This window comes from Capricornis sumatraensis, chromosome 3, assembly GCF_032405125.1.
Source record: "Capricornis sumatraensis isolate serow.1 chromosome 3, serow.2, whole genome shotgun sequence".
Classification (NCBI taxonomy): Eukaryota; Metazoa; Chordata; class Mammalia; order Artiodactyla; family Bovidae; genus Capricornis; species Capricornis sumatraensis.
In genome coordinates this window covers 29,319,808-29,338,180 of record NC_091071.1, presented here as the reverse complement: position 1 = coordinate 29,338,180, position 18,373 = coordinate 29,319,808, and positions in this window count along the sequence as shown.

Below are 18,373 nucleotides of genomic sequence, written 5' to 3'. Positions count from 1 at the left end.
ATTAAGATCCCACATGCCTCAGGGCAACTGCAACTACTGAGTGTGAGAGCTTCAGTGAAGATCCCACAACTAAGCCAAATAAATAAAAAAATTTTTAAAAATACTCTAAACTTTGACTGTTCTCCCATTTCTTGCAGGATCTCTAGTTCACCAGGCAATTTTTGTTCTGATTGTTGTATTTGCTTGCCCTCTTTGGAAATCTGACATTCTTTCATACACTATTTGGTTTCTCCCATGTGCCTTCATATCTGTGGTGATGAGCAGCAATGTCAAAGCCATTGTGTCTGGCATTAATGGTGTGTCTGTCAGGCTCAGAGTTCAGGTAAGACATGACTCCCCTCTTCGACATTCAACTTTAGGCAGTCTTTTCTCAAATCTTTCCTTCTCCTCATTCTGCAAGTCAAACTCCTCCCAGGGAATGGAACCATCCAATGTGGCTTTATTAAAGAGAAAGCCAGTTCATCTATTGATCCTCTCCAACATGTCCCTAACCTCTATCCCTCTTCTTCCTGGTAACCAGTATTTTTCCGTCTCACCTCCAATGAGTCCCTTTTCCAGAGTCTAGACAACATATTTGACTTGAGTCACTGTATATTTCTTTTTGAAGAATTTGCCACATGACTGCACAGCCATTCCCTAGACCTTCATCAGTCATTATTCCTACCAAGACAAAGTACGCCCCAGAGGGCCATTTTGTATTTCCTAAAATGATGTGAGATAATTAAGATGCTGTTAACTATTTCTGAATCATTTTGGAGTCTTTTAAATTCTTTACCTAATGAGATTAGGGACTTACATTAATATTATGGGAAAATAATTTATTTCTTTCATCAAAATAAACAAGCAATTGCTCACATCCCAAAAGATGGTAAACACTATCTATATTTGTGGAGTTATATTAGAGAATAGGACATGAAAAGATGAGAAAGGCTGCATAATTTATTGCTGATTTAATCAAGGTGGAAATCTGTATGCAAGTCAATTAAAACAAAACTAATAAAGCCTACTAATTGTTATATGCACACAGATGAAGGGTAAGTTCTTGCAGCTACATTCACAAATGCTATATGTGCCATGTATTGACAAAGTTCAAATTCATTGGTCTATATTATGTATTATAGAGATGTAATATATTGAGCTATATATTAAGTTGGTGCAAAAGTAATTGCAGTTTTGCATTGCTGAAATTTGGGTTGGAATAAGTTTTTAAATAAATGTGGTTTTGTTATACATTACTTTAATGCACATTTCTCACTTTATTTTTGCTAATGACATTACTTTCTGTTTATTTTATATTTATTTTAGACTAGGGAAACTATGTTAGACAAAAAGCAAATTCAAATGATTTTCTTACTTAAGTTCAAAATGGGTTGTAAAGCCATGGAAACAACGCACAACATCAACAACGCATTTGGCCCAGGAACTGCTAACAAACGTACAGTGCAGTGGTGGTTCAAGCAGTTTTGCAGAAGAGTCAAGGGCCTTGAAGATGAGGAGTGCAGTGGCTGGTGACTGGAAGTTGACAAAGACCAATTGAGAACAATTATCAAAGCTGATCTTACAACTACAGGGGAAGTTGCCAAAGAACTCATTGTCAACCATTCTATGATCATTTGGCATTTGAAGCAAATTGGAAAGGTGAAAAAGCTCAGTAAGTGGGTGCCTCATGAACTGACCACAAATCAAAAAAATCGTCATTTTGAAGTGTCATTTTCTCTTATTCTATGCAACAACAGCAAACCATTTCTCAATTGGATTGGGACATGCAATAAAAAGTGGACTCTATACTACAATCAGTGAGGACCAGCTCAGTGGCTGAACCAAGAAAGAAGCTACAAAGCACTTTCCAAAGTCAAACTTGCACCAAAAAAAAGGGTCATGGTCACTGGTGATCTGCTGCTGGTCTGATCCACTACAGCTTTCTGAATCCCAGCGAAACCATGACATCTGAGAAGTATGCTCAGCAAATCGATGAGATATACCAAAAAATCTGCAACGCCTGCAGCCAGTATGGGTCAACAGAAAGGGCCTGATTCTTCTCCCTGGCAAAGCCCAGCCACACATAATGCAACCAATGCTTCAAAAGTTGAACGAACTGGGCTACGAATTTGCTTCATCCACCATATTCACCTGAGCTCTCGCCAACTATCACTTCTTCAAGCATCTCAACAACTTTTTGCAGGGAAAACATTTCCACAACCAGCAGGAGGCAGAATATGCTTTCCAAGAGTTTGTTGAATCCTGAAGCATGGATTTTTATGCTACAGGAATAAACTAATTTCTCATTGGCAAAAATGTGTTGATTGTTAACGGTTCCTTTCCTATTTTGATTAACAAATAAGTATTTGAGCCTAGTTATAATGATTTAAAATTCATGCTCCAAAATTGCAATTACATTTGCACCAACTTAATAGATCTATAGTATATAGATATTATACATAATCTATATTATATATAGTTCAATACAATATATATACATAAATACACATATAATCTAAAATGCATCTGTATTTAAGCTGAATTGAATCCATATGTCTATTTTTCAGTTCCTTCCCTTGGATTTAATGCTTACTCAAAATAAATTCACCCTAAAAGTTAATATTTAATTTCCATTTATTTGCAATCTTCTTTCTTTGGAACCACAGTAATTTTTCTGGAGAAAGAAATGAGGAAAAGTTTCACCCAAATATAATTTATTTAATTTTAAAAATATATTTTAATATGCATCTAGCATTAGGAATAAAATTTGTTGTGAATAAAAAGAGGAGAAATATTTTCTCAGAGTACTAACAATTTGATATGAAACATAGTTCTTTGAAACTTCAGCTCAAAGTAACAAAATTATCTCTGTAACTGTCTTGACATTGATGGCCACCAAGCTGCTATTCTTGCAGGTATTCACTTTATCCACAAATATCTTTTCCCTAACATTCACTGAGCTCTGACTGTGCAGCAGTTTAGGTCAGTTAATCCTCAAAACATTCCCATGAGTTACATTTCATTCCTGTACACTCATTTCACAGGCCAAAATTCTGAGGATCAAAAAAAATTGCCTACAGCCTTACAATTAGAAAGATACAGACGGAAGGCTCAAAGACACGGCTCTCTGGGTTTGTGTCCTGTGCTTTGCCAGTACACTGGGCTGAACCTCCTTGGAATGAGACTTCTTTTTGGCCTCTGTAGTTACATAGATACATTGTCATAGACTTCAAAAGTGTTACCTAATTAGCTAAAACGTCCATGGAAATCAAGAATGGATCATTACTAGGAAATCTAAAATTTAATTTTTATCAAAAGATCAAGGAAAAAATTTGTATGATCATATCAATAGATGCTGAAGAATATCTAATAAAATCCAACAGCCATTCCAGAATTTAAATAATCTGCTATAAAGGAGAAATAACATATATGAATACTACTTTAGACCAGAAGAAACATCTTTTTTTTTTCAAATTTGGCTGCACCGGGATCTTTAGTTGAGGCATGTGGGATCTAGTTCCCTGACCAAGGATCAAACCCAGGCCCCCTGCACTGGGAGCACAGAGTCTTAGCCACAGGACCAACCAGGGAAGTCCCCAGAAGAAATATCCTAAAATGGAAACAAACAGTCCCACTAAAGCCAGACGCAAGGCAGGACCATCATTCAACGTTCTTCTGCAGAAACCTCCCCGCCAGGTCCCAGGGCTCTGGGAACCAGACTCATGTGTCCCCAAGCAGAAACCTGGTGGATTCTTCTCCCAAACAAACAACATTCTTTTTTTTTTTTCCAGGAGAAAAGACCTAGAGAAGTTGAAGTATGGAAATCCCTGAATGAAATCAATTAGTCCACCAGCCCCACTCACATACACAGTTTCCAGTCAGTCCTTTGGTGCTTCACTCTTTGTTAACATCGAGCCAGGGATCGCCAAATATATGCATATGAGAACAACCTCTAACAGACAGGATGGAGGCAGGAAAAGGAACTTCTAGGAAACAGAGACTGGCTATTATATGTCTTTCCAGACCATGAAAAGACCATTCACACACTTTTACCACACTCCTGCAGCTGGGATATGGACAGGCATCTTCATCTGGGGCTTTGGATTTCACACAAGAGATTCAAAGAAGAAGACACAGAGGAGAATATGTCCACCATCCAGTGGTAGCCACAGTGGCTCATACTCCTCCCGCAGAGCAGCCATACCTATGGGCTTGGTCCTTACTTTCCTTGGTTTGTCTTCTTTGTAACCTGGTTCTCTAGAGCTGGTACAGTCATGTACAACTTTTTGATCCTATGGAGCGTAGTCCACCAAGCTCCTCTGTCCATGGGATTCTCCAGGCAAGAATACTGGAGTGGGTTGCCATACCCTCCTCCAGGGGGTCTTCCTGACCCACGATCGAGCCCACATCACTTACTTCTCCTGCACTGGCAGCTGTGTACTTCACCACCAGTGCCCCCCCAGGACTGTCTAGACTTTCTGTCAATTCTGTGAACTACAGAATAGCTTTCAATAAATTCCCTTGCTCTTTAATAAACCAAAATCAACTTCAGTTGCTCACCCTCAAGCACCTGTCTTGTACTGATCTCCAAATTAGATTATTAGCTGAAAAGCAATATGGTAAGAACAAAATCATTTGAAAGTGAAAGTGTTAGTCACTCAGTCATGTCCAACTCTTTGCAACCTCATGGACTGTAGCCTCCTAGGCTCCTCTGTCCCTGGAATTCTCCTGGCAAGAATACTGGAGTGGGTAATCATTCCCGTCTCCATGGGATCTTCCCAACCCAGGGATCAAACCTGGGTCTCCTGCATTGCAGGCATATTCTTTACCATCTGAGTCACCTTAAATAAAAGCAAAATCTACTCACAAAACAGTTAGAACTAGACATGGAACAACAGACTGGTTCCAAATAGGAAACGGAGTACGTCAAGGCTGTATATTGTCACCCTGCTTATTTAACTTCTATGCAGAGTACATCATGAGAAACACTGGGCTGCAAGAAACACAAGCTGGAATCAAGATTGCCGGGAGAAATAACAATAACCTCAGATAAGCAGATGACACCACCCTTATGGCAGAAAGTGAAAAGGAACTAAAAAGCCTCTTGATGAAAGTAAAAGTGGAGAGTGAAAAAGTTAGCTTAAAGCTCAACATTCAGAAAATGAAGATCATGGCATCTGGTCCCATCACTTCATGGCAAATAGATGGGGAAACAGTGTCAGACTTTATTTTGGGGGGCTCCAAAATCACTGCAGATGGTGACTGCAGCCATGAAATTAAAAGACGCTTACTCCTTGGAAGGAAAGTTATGACCAACCATCATAGATAGCATATTCAAAAGCAGAGATATTACTTTGCCAACAAAGGTCCATCTAGTCAAGGTTATGGTTTTTCCAGTAGTCATGTCTGGATGTGAGAGTTGGACTGTGAAGAAAGCTGAATGCTGAAGAATTGATGCTTTTGAACTGTGGTGTTGGAGAAGACTCTTGAGAGTCCCTTGGACTGCAAGGAGATCCAACCAGTCCATCCTAAAAGAGATCAGTCCTGGGTGTTCACTGGAAAGACTGATGTTGAAGCTGAAACTCCAATACTTTAGCCACCTGATGCGAAGAGCTGACTCATTGGAAAAGACCCTGATTCTGGGAAAGATTGAGGGCAGGAGGAGAAGGGGACGAGAGAAGATGAGATGGTTGGATGGCAATACCGACTCAATGGACATGGGTTTGCGTGGACTCTAGGAGTTGGTGATGGACAGGGAGGCCTGGTGTGCTGTGGTTCATGGGGTCACAAAGAGTCGGACACAGCTGAGCAACTGAACTGAACTGAAACATATATAATAATGTTAAAATGTGCTTCATAATTGATAAATGGATTTTCTGTCTGTCACAAGTCAGATTCTCCAGGAAGCAGACTTTGAAAAAGAGATTTCTATGCAGGAAATTCATTGGGGAATTCTCAACACCTATAAGAAAGTAAAAAAAAAAAAAAAAAAAAAAAGCAGGACTAGTCAAAAGAAAAGTTGAATTGTGATGTAGTCCCAATAAGTGAAGGGTGAAGTCACTCAGTCGTGTCTGACTCTTTGCAACCCCATGGATTGTAGTCTACCAGGATCTCTGTCCATGGCACTTTCCAGGCAAGAATACTGGAGTGGGTTGCCATTTCCTTCTCCAGGAGATCTTCCCGACCCAGGGATTGAACCTGGGTCTCCCACATTGTAGGCAGACACTTTACCATCTGAGCCACCAGGAAAGTCCTCAGCTAATCCTATAAGAAGTTCTGGAGCTTAGTTGGCCTGGGGCAAGAGAACTTCAACCAATCCCTGCATCAACCAGTCCTTAGGTGAAACCACCACTGTAAAGAGTTGTGGAGTAATCTTGAGCAAAGCACCTCTTTATAGCTGAAGGCAAGTCTTAGGAACTCAGCCAAGAAACTGCAGCTGCCAATACCCCCAGCAGATGAGAGGATGAATTTTCAGTCCTGGAAGGTAGTGATCTGGTCAGCACATTACAGTATCCACTACAGTCTACCCCTTGTCAGATTCATATGTTGCACATAATTTAATCTGTGAATGGCTCTTCCAGGATTCTATTGGGACGCTTCCTGGGGTAAATTTCCAAATAATAATGAATGTGATTAACCGTGGCCCCCATCACTAAAGCAGGTCCCAGTTCCAAACTCCTTATCTTTATACCCACTCCTACAACTAGCCATTCTAGAATCCCCTCGCCTATGGCTAGCACCTCTGAAGGTTGAGGTGGCTTATCTGGTGCAGCAATCTAGACCCTCTTCTCTGTGGAATCTGAGCACCTGGTCACCAGTGTTTCTCAGGCCAATCAAAATTACCATCAAAATTGGGCCAATGACTCTCGAAAGACAGCCAAGGATTTCTTTGGTGAGAAATAAATGTCTGTTGTTTACAAGCCATCCAATCTGAGGTATCTTTTTATTTTTTTTTTCAGTGCTGTGCTGGGTCTTCATTGCTGCATGCTGGCTTTCTCTTGTTACAGTGAGTGGGCTTCTCATTGCGGTGGCTTCTCTTGTGGAGGACAGGCTCTCGGGCACCAGGACTAAGTAGCTATGGTGCACGGGCTTAGTTGCCTCATAGCACGTGGGATCTTCCCTGACCAGGGGTTGAACCATGACCCCTGCACTGGTAGGCGGATTCTTAACCACTGGACCATCAGGGAAGTTTCGTGTGTTATCTTTTTACAGTAGCCCAAATGGGCCAATGTCTCCAAAGTACTTTCCATTTCTTGCCCATTTGGTATGTCAATGATGTCATCAGTGTAGTGGGCCAATAGGATGTTTTATGGGATGTCCAGATGACCCAGGACCTTTGGGACTGTATTTAGACAAAAGGAAGGAAAGTTAAGATAGGACTGGGGCAAAACAGTAAATGTATACTGCTGTATACATCATAAGTAAATATAAAGCCTTTCTGGTCAGGGTGGAAATCAGCACATTTCTCGGATCAATGGTCACATGCCATGTGCCTAAGGACATATTGATCTCCTCCAGCAAAAGATACCATATCTGGCACAGCAGCTATGTTCCAGTTACCTACTTGTAACAAACCACACAGTGCTGTAAACTAATAACAAGCATTTCCGCTCAGTTCAGTTGCTCTGAACTCTTTGCAACCCCATGGGCTGCAGCATGCCAGGCCTCCCTGTCCATCACCAACTCCCGGAATTGACTCAAACTCATGTCCATGGAGTCAGTGATGCCATCCAACCATCTCATCCTCTGTTTTCCCCCTTCTCCTTCTGCCTTCAATTTTTCCCAGCATCAGGATCTTTTCAAATGAGTCAGTTCTTCGCATCAGGTGGCCAAAATATTGGAGTTTCAGCTTTAGCATCAGTCCTTCCAATGAATATTCAGGACTGAGTTTGTTCTAATTCTGGAGGTCAGCTGGGCTCAGCTGGGTAATTCTCAGTCAGGGTCTGTCATGTGGCTACAGTCAATTGGCGCCTGGGGTCAGGGTCATCACAAAGGCTTTCTCACTCAGATATGTGCTCTCTGGGCTGGGATGACTCAGGTAGCTAGGGTTTCTACCTGAGCAACTCAAGGGTTGCTCAGGCAAATCTCAATCTCAATCTCTCTCTCTCTTTTTAAATGTTTAACATTTATTTATTTATTTGGCTGGGCCAAGTCTTAGTTGCTACACATGGGATCATCATTGTGGCATGCAGGACCTTTACTTGAGGCATGCAAACTCAGCTGCAGCATGTGGGATCCTGTCCTCTGATCAGGGATTAAACCCAGGTCCCCTGCATTGGGAGCACAGAATCGTAGCCACTGGACCATCCGGGAAGTGCCCTCCCACTCACTCTTTATCTCTATTTCCTTCCCTCTCCCTCACCCATCTCTCCAAATAGTCTCTCAACATGGTGGACTCAGGATAGCCAGACCGGTTACATGGCAACTGAAGGCTCCCAGAGAGAGTGCCCCAAAAGAAACCAACATGGCCTTCACTATACTAACTTTGGAAGTCACGCATCAGCATCATTTCTGCCACATTTCAATCATTAATACAGGCACAGGGTCTTCCTTGGTGGCTCAGTGGTAAAGAATCTGCCTGCCAGTGCAAGAGACATAAGAGACCCAGGTTTGATTTCTGGGTCGGGAAGACCCCCCTGGAAGACAGCATAGCAACCCACTCCAGTATTCTTGCCTGGAGAATCCCACGGACAGAGGAATCTGGTGAGGTCCATCGGGTCACAAAGAGATGCACAGGACTTAAAACTTAGCATGCACACATGAGGGGGATGGCTACCCCTGTAATACTGTTTTTTGTATACTATTCTGGCTGATGTGAGAGAGAAGGGCCATTTCAGACACTTCCTGTTGGCCTGCTCCCATTATGACAGTTTTTACTCGACAAGCCAGGGATGCGGAGTTCTCCCAAACACCTAGTGTGTCCATTCCAATCATACTTGGCTATCCCTGGAACAGAAAAGTGACCCGGGGCGAGGCAGCCCTCTTCAGCTGAAAGCAAGTCTTAGAGACTCAGATGAGAACTGTTGGCCTCCAGCATTTCCAACAGATGAGGAAATGAATATTTGTTTCAAATAAAGTGTGGCATACCAGAGCATCCACTACACTGACTGTCCCTCATAGAGTTTGATGAAATTTGATAAAGTTAAAAAAATCAAGGATTTATCTGGAAGTGGCACAGGAGAGAAAAAAGGAAGAAGGCCATTTACTCATTTTTCAAGAATGGGTAAAGAACTAACCTTTTGATTTATTAGTCTTAAAGAGGACTCTCCATGAATAAGCTATTCACAATCTCATTTTTTTCCCACCAGAATGATACAAAAGCTATCATACTCTTTCCTCCTTTCTCTTATTTCAAGCAACTTGTCTTGACTTCTAAACATCATTCTCACTCTAAATGTCAGTGCTGTATATCATGACTCCCTGTGGAGGCAAAACTAGGCATGATGAGATCTATGTTAAATAACAATCAATTCTATTTTTGAAACGAGCCAGCTCTGAATTTCCTAAACCTATTTTTCATTGAGAAGGTACCCTGACCCAATGGCATTTCTCAGAAAAACATAAGCAGCAAACTCCAAAGCAAGCATCTAAGAGGTCAAGAAAGGACCAGATCATGAAGAAATGACAAAATGGGATATTTCAAATGGCTATCACTTATTTACATTCATTTATTTAATAAATGAATGCTTTAAACCCCAAAATCTAGTGCCATGAATAATTGATTTATCTTCTACTGAATTATATTTGCTTGTTAATATTATTTAATTTTTAATACATTTAAACTATATGACTTAAAACAGCAAAAAGAATTAAAAGATAAACATTGAAAAAAAAAAAATCCCCTTCTCATCCTGAATTCCATCTGTTCAATTTCCTTTAACAGTTTCTTAGTTTCTTATATCCTGCCAGATTTTCTTTATGTATATTTGAGCATAAATCTACATTCACAAAAGTGATCTTACACAAAAGGTAGCATATTTTATACATGGCTCTACACCTTACTTTTTTCACTCAACAAAATCAATAATTTCTGATTAATAAGAACCCCAGGGTTTGGGGGGCAGATTTTTACAGTAAAATATTACCAGGGATTTTTTGGATAATCATAAGATTGTTGCAGATATGCTAAAATGATAACTATGTATTACTTATAAATTACAGAATTAAGTCTGTCTGCATGTTCCATCCTAATGACAAGGTCCTCCTATAAAATTACATGGCTTATTTCCATTTAATATTAAGCCAAAGGTCACTACAAGCAATGTGGTCCAAAAATCAGACCCAAATTTAATGTTTTCTTCTATCACCCCTGCCCTCTTCTACAAGACTGCAGGTAGAACCACATTTGGAGAAAACATCAAAAGTCTACATTTAAATGACTGGGTCCCTTCTCATCTGAAACTATCACAACATTGTTAATCGGCTATACCCCAACACAAAATAAAAAAGAGTTTTTTTTTTTATTTCTACATTGAAGACCTTTATGAATAAGGTCCCTGGGCATCACTACCCCAGAATTCCCTTCTCCACAGGACTAACTCTAAATCAGGCAAAACAGATTACAACTGCAAGGTCATCAGTGCCTACTAACAAAGACAGGTAACTTAGAACATTGTCATTTGCTAGGTCAAAGCTCTTTGCCAGCGTCAGCTCCAAGGCATGCACAGTCACACAGGCTCAAGAAGGCCTCATGCTTGGTTAAGTGCCCTGCTGTCACCACCTGGAAATTCTCCATTTTTTACAAAATGCCCTGAATTTTTATTTTGCACTGCCTGCTGCCTCCTCTCAGAATGCATTATAAGAGAGAGGTGCAGTAAGGGGAAGAGAATGTCTCCAAAAATAAGGAAAAACACATTCCACAAAGCTTACTGGACTTAAGTATTATTTTCCCCAGGGGAGAGCCTCCATGGGGTTCCCCATAAATCCTTGCAAAAGGTTAATTGCTAATCCATAGGAACCACTATCATTTTCACAAAAGGCTACTTGTTGCAAAGAGGGGCAGGTAATTGGTTTTTGTGTTCAGCTTCATTCTTGCTTTGTTTCTTTTTTGTTAAAGATGAATGGCTTGTCAAAACAGCAAGAATATACTTATTTTAATTACAAGCCATCCAAAGTCCTTATTTCCAAGAGGAAAGATTAGTTTAATAATTAAATTCCTTCTGCTTCTGTGAATAATAATTAGTTAACCAAATGCTAAGTCTTCTTTTAGTGGACTTAACTATAGAGTATTAGCATTCAGGTGACTTCATTTTCAGACAATTAATACTGGGCTTCCCAGGTGGCTCAACTGGTAAAGAATCTGCCTGCCAATGGAGGAGACACAGGAGACCTGGGTTCAAGCCCTGGGTCAGAAAGATCCCCTGGAGAAGGGAATGGCAACCCACTCCAGTATTCTTGCCTGGGAAATCCCATGGACAGAGGAGCCTGATGGGCTACAGTTCTTGGGGTGGCAAAAGAGTCAGACATGACTTAGCAACTAAACAACAACAACAAATATATGTGATACATACCAATTAATCTCCCATGGACCTCAGGTCATGGGCAGAACTCTACAGGTATTGCAACTGTTTCTCCAGTCCTGTATGTACCAACTATTGCCCATGGACAGAATCAGTAATAGACTGCTCAAGGTCATGTACTAAAGTTTTTCAAATGTTTCTATTAATAGATGCTGCTGGAATTAATAAGTTAACAATTGATATGAAAGCATTGCTGAAATCGTGTGTGTGTGTGTGTGTGTGTGTGTGCTCACTCATGTCTGACTCTTTGCGGCCCCATGGACTTTAGCGCACCAGGCTCCCCTGTCCATGGAATTTTCCAGGAAAGAATACTGGACTGGGTTGCCACTTCCCACACCAGGGGATCTTCCCAACCCAGGGATAAAACCCAAGTCTCCTATGTCTACTCCACTGGCAGGCAGATTCTTTACCACTAACACCATCTGGGAAGGTTCGCTAAATTCACAGCAGCTTTTTAAATGTATTGTCCCAACAAACAAACACAGAAAATCCTACTGCCTTTATGAAGGATGGGTCCAAGAGTATTTTGAATTTGTTAAAAGGATATTTGAGAGTGGAAAGGAAGGGGACCATCTGAGCCACATGTTCAAATCTGAATGACTCAGGATGGCGTTCAAAGGAGGCAATAGTTTAATTTAAGGCGGCAATAAGAAAGAATTCAGGTTTAGAAGCAGATGGACTGTGCTCCATGTTCCACTCTTACCTGCGTAGCTGTGGACAAGTTAGTTATGTCTTCTCACCTGTAGGGCCTTACTCAGTAAAACTTTAATCCAATTGTCAGCTGATGGGTGGGGCTGTGCGCCCCTCCTTTAGTTGTTTGGCCTGTGGTGACCCAGTTCCGGAGTCTATAGGCTTCTACTGCTGTTTTCAGCTGCTGAGTCGGTCGACTCTGCGACCCCATGGACTGCAACACACCAGGCTTACCTATCCTTCACCATCTCCTGGAGTTTGCTCAAACTCCTGCCCATTGAGTCAGTAATGCCATCCAACCATCTCATTCTCTGTCACCCCCTTTTCTTCCTGCCTACAGCAACAGGGTCTTTTCCAGTGAGTTGACTCTCTTCACATCAGGTGGCCAAAATATTGGAGGTTCAGCATCAGTCCTTCCAATGAATATTCAGGGTTGATTTCCTTTAGGTCTAACTGCTTTGATCTCCTTGCTGACCAAGGGACTCTCAAGAGTCTTCTCCAAAGAGGGCTTACACGAGCCACATCTCCCAGGACTGATGCTGTCAATGCTTCTGTCCCCATGGCAGGCCACTCCCTACCCACGCCTGTGCAGGAGACTCTCAAACACTCACAGGTAGGTCTGTCTCACTCTCCTGGGGGGTCACTGTTCCCTTCCCCTGAGTCCTGATGCACACAAGATTTTGTTTTGTTTGTGCCCTCTAAGAGTCTCTGTTTCCCCCAGTCCTGTGGAAGCTTTGTAATCAAATCCCACTGGCCTTCAAAGTCAGATTCCCTGGGGATTCCCAGTCCTCTGGCTGGATCCCCAGGCTGGAAAGCCTGATGTGGGTCCTAGAACCTTCAAAACAGTGCAAGAACTTCTTTGGTATTATTGTTCTCCAGTTTGTTAAGTCACCCACCAGCAGGTATAGGATATGATTTTATCGTAACTGTTCCCCTCCTACCATTTCGTTGTGGCTTCTCCTTTGTCCTTGGATGTGGGGCATCTTTTTTTTTGGTGGGTTCCAGTGTCTTCCTGTCAATGGTTGTTCAACAGTGAGTTGTAATTTTCATACTCTGGCAAGAGAAGATGAGCACATGTCCTTCTACTCTGCCATTTTAATCTCGTCTCTTCTCACTCGGAAAATAAGGAGAACAACAGTTTCTACTTTGTTACCTCACCAGACATCACCCCAGACTCTTTGCAACCCTCTGGACCATAGCCTGCCAGGCTCCTCTGTCCATCAGATTTTGCCTTTTCCTCCTCCAGGAGATCTTCCCGACCCAGGGATTGAAAGTACGTCTCCTGCATCTCCTGCGTCAGCAGGCGGATTCTTTACCACTGAGCCACCTGGGAAACCCCTATGGATTATTACAGGATCCTGGAAATAGTTCCCTGTGCTATATAGCAGGTCCTGTTGATTATCTGTTTTACGAATAACAGTGTGTATCTGCTAATCCCAAACTCCTCATTTATTCCTCCCTCACCCCCTTTCCCCTTGGGTAACCATACATTTGCTTTCTGTCTGTGAATCTCTTTCTGTTTTGTAAATAAGTTCACCTGAGTCATATTTTAGATTCCACAAATAAGTGATATCATATGGTATTTGTCTTTCTCTGGCTCACTTAGTATGATAATCTCTAGGTCCATCCATGTTGCTGCAAATGGCATTATTTCATTCTTATGTCAGCTCCATTTTAAAGATTAGGCCACTTAGGTGTAGAGAGGTTAAATAACCTGCATAGGTCACATAGCTGAGCTGGGTTTCAAATCCAAGTCTTTATAAGTTACATCCAGAACCCTTAAACCTTACAAGCAAACTCTAAAGGGCCCAAAAGTGATCTGGTCCTAGGAAAGGAGTTAAAGTCAGAAAGCATTCTCTCTTTATCTTTTCTCCAGCCTCTAGATTTAAGGCAGTCTCCATATGGATGTGAAAAACTGAGGTTGTTGAGAGAAATTATGGTGGCTTACCTATGGCAATCAGGGTTATCTAAGATGTGCTGAGTTCTACCTCAAGTCAGGAGGAAAATGATGCTTAATCTCACTGCAGCCCAGCACCAAAAACCACAGGGCTGCTGCCTGACCTGTGTCTTGGTGGGCAAAACTGAAATCTGCAAAGTGATCTAGAGTGGAGATAGCTCTGATGATCAGAGCAATCTAAAAATAAGGAAAGGTTTGGAGAATTACTGTGACAGTGATGTGGTGGGAGGAAGAATCTTTTAAGTGAAAACCTTTTGCCCAGGGATGTGAGAGTTGGACTATAAAGAAAGCTGAGTGCTGAAGAATTGATACTTTTGAACTGTGGTGTTGGAGAAGACTCTTGAGAGTCCCTTGAACTGCAAGGAGATCCAACCAGTCCATCCTAAAGGAGATCAGTCCTGAATATTCATTGGAAGGACTGATGCTAAAGCTGAAACTCCAATACTTTGGCCACCCATGGAAAGAACTGACTCACTAGAAAAGACCCTGATGTTGGGAAAGATTGAAGGCAGGAGAAGAAGGGGATGACAGCGGATGAGATGGTTGGATGGCATCACTGACTCCATGGACATGACTTTAAATAAGCTCCAGGAGTTGGTGATGGACAGAGAAGTCTGGTGTGCTGCAGTCCATGGGGTCGCAAAGAGTCAGACATGACTGAGCAACTGAACTGACTGAGGGGCAAAACTACAATGTCTAGACACATCTGCTAGAATTTATTAATACAAAATTCTGCTTCCCTAGATACCAACTTTTGACATTGTTGCCCAGAACACACATGAAATATAGAATTCACGATGTCATACTGTGCAGTACTGACGAAGTATTTATTTAGTACTTGGGAAGTGTTTTCTTTTGCATTCATTATAAAAGCAATATAAGTTAACGGTAAGAAAGTCAAACAGAGCAGAACGGAATAAACTGAAATGTAAAGGTCTCACCCTATTCCAACCGCCCATTTCAACTCCCCAGAAGCTATTACTTTTGTTAAGGGCTTTTCTATGTAGTCATAAAGAAATAATGTCTGTTTACTGGTTCTTTAAACAAATGGGACCATTCTATACATTACTGTTTAGAAGTTACTTTTTGTATTATATAACAGCATGGATTTGGTATCTTGTCACATACAGCTTGGCAAATAGATGTGGAAACAGTGGAAACAGTGGCTGAATTTATTTATTTTTTTTTTGGCTCCAATATCACTGCAGATGGTGACTGCAGCCATGAAATTAAAAGATACTTACTCCTTGTAAGGAAAGTTATGACCAAGCTAGACAGCATATTAAAAAGCAGAGACATTACTTTGTCAACAAAGGTCCGTCTAGTCAAGGCTATGGTTTTTCCAGTAGTCATGTATGGATGTGAGAGTTGGACTATAAAGAAAGCTGAGCACCGGAGAATTGATGCTTTTGAACTGTGGTGTTGGAGAAGGTTCTTGAGAGTCCCTTGGACTGCAAAGAGATCCAACCAGTCCATCCTAAAGGAGATCAGTCCTCGGTGTTCATTGGAAAGACTGATGTTGAAGCTGAAACTCCAATACTTTGGCCACCTGATGTGAAGAGCTGACTCATTTGAAAAGACTCTGATGCTGGGAAAGATTCAGGGTGGGAGGAGAAGGGGATGAGAGAGAATGAGATGGTTGGATGGCATCACCGACTCAATGGACATGAGTTTGGGTATACTCCGGGAGTTGGTGATGGACAGAGAGGCCTGACGTGCTGCAGTTCATGGGGTCGCAGAGTTGGACATGACTGAGCGACTTAACTGAACTGAACACCTTGTAAGTATTGTATGTTATTCCTCTCATTAGAGATGCAGGGAGAAGTTTTGACTAGTCTCCTAGTGTAAGAAATTCAGGAGAAATGTCTGCAAAATAAAGACAGTTCACAAAATTATATGATGAATAAGCATCTTCATACATAAGTTCCCCACAGAATATAAGTTCTACGGTAGCAAAGTTTTTAATGTTTTGTTCACTGACAAATCATGGGTGCCCAATAAATATTTGTGGGGTAAATATATTTTCACATATATATGGATCTATATAGATATGTTAAATTTCTCTATATATTGACCAATCATCCTCCAAAATTTTACGGGACTTCATCTGTAGAGCTGTATATTGGAAATAGTGAATGCTGTGTATTAGTTTCCAGTTGCTGTAACAAATAACCACAAATGTAGGGGCTTAGAACAACCCAAGTTCATTATATTCCAGTTCTGGGGGCCAGAAGTGCAAAATCGGTTGGCAACAATGTGTTCCTTCTGAAGGCCTCAGAGGAGAATTCATTCCCTTGCCTTTTTCACCTACAAAAGGCCGCATTCTTTGGCTCAGGGCCCCTTCCACATCATCCCAACCTCTGTTTCCATTGTCACATCTCCTTCTCAGACTCTCACCCTCTGGTCTCTCTCCTTCCTTTATGTGGATGCTCATAATTACAGTGGGCCCACCATGACAATCTAAAATACACTCCCCATCTTGAAATTTCTAAATGAATAATGTCTGCAAAGTCTCGTTTGCCACATAAGGTAACATATTCACAGGTATCAAGGGATTAAAACATGAACATCTTTGTGGAGCCATTACTTTGCATATCACAGCTGGGAATAAGGTTTGAATATCAGAGTTGTTACTTCAACATGCATATCCTTCATACGTGTTGAGTCCCTACTTATCATGTCCTGAACTAAATGCCCTAACTAGTTGACTGGTCTTGGCCAAATTACAAAAGCTCCTTGAGACTCCATTTTCTCAGTTGCAAAAGTGGAGGGAGTCACATGAGTCTCATAGGAATGGCTATATGGAGAATGTCTGCAGACATTCTTTTCCATTTAATCAACATTTAGGAAATACCATATACTGTTTAAATCTTGACAAAATGTAAGTAAAGTACTAGACTAAGCAGTAAGAGGTAGAGAAACAGATCCTCTTGCTGCGTGATCAGTTGCACCCAACTCTTTTGCCACCCCATGGACTGTAGCTCGCCAGGCTCCTCTGTCCACATGATTCTCCAGGCAAGAATACTGAAGTGGGTTGCTATGCCCTCCTTCAGGGGATCTTCTAGACCCAGGGATTAAACCGCATCTCCTGCATTGGCAGGCAGATTGTTTACCACTGAGCCATCAGGGAAGCCCTGTAAACTGCTGACGTTGATATAAATCGGTACAGGCTTTCTAGAAGGTGATGTGGCACCAGGGATGTAATGAAAAACCTTATATATGTTTGTTCTCTTTATCCTAGTAAGTACCTGCTTCTAAGGTGCATCTTAGGGGCATGGTTGAATTTATGTCTGAAGATGCTCAATAAAGTATTATTTACAATATGACAGGGGAAAGTGGAAACAGACTCAATGTCCACTAATAAGGAATTAGGTAAATGAGGATGGTACATTTGCATTGCAGAAATCTCATCGGCCATATATATAAGAGAATTTGGGGGCTTCCCTGGTTGCTCAGTGGTGAAGAATCCGGCTGCCGATGCAGGAGACACAGGTTCAATCCCTGGGCTGGGAAGATCCCCTGGAGGAGGGAATAGCAACCTACTTCAGTATTCTTGCCTGGGAAATCCCACGAACAGAGGAGCCTGGCAGGCTATAGTCCATGGGGTTGCAAAAACGTCAGATACAACTTAGCACCTAAACAGCAACAGCATTTCTTACAACTGAATGTGACTGTACAATTATCCTCAATAAAACTGTCAAAAACAGAATTTTGTAGAAGAATATTAAATGCCACGTTCACAGATTTATCAAATGAGAGCAACAAACTCTTGATTTAAATCAGGGTTACTCATTATATCAGTAAAATAATTATCTGTGGTGAGAATTTATATACCAAAAAAAAAGACAAAAACTAAAAGCTTAGATGATGTTACAGTAGTAATTTCTGGTAATAGAATAACAAATGATTTCTATTTTTGCTTACTTATACAGAATTTTTTATTTTCTAATAATGGAGGTTGGGGAAAAGGGGACGTACACACAAGAGAATTCCTCTAATTAGATTACAGGCATTTCTACCTACAGAACAAATACCTAGGTGTCCCCCTAGTGGAAGACTAGACAAGGCTACACTGGATACACCTGGTTGCGACTTTTTACAGAGCTAAGAACCCACCTTAGAGAAGGAAATGGCAACCTACTCCAGTATTCTTGCCTGGAGAATCCCATGGACGGAGGAGCTTGGTGGGCTACAGTCCACGGGATCGCAAAGAGTCGTACACGATTGA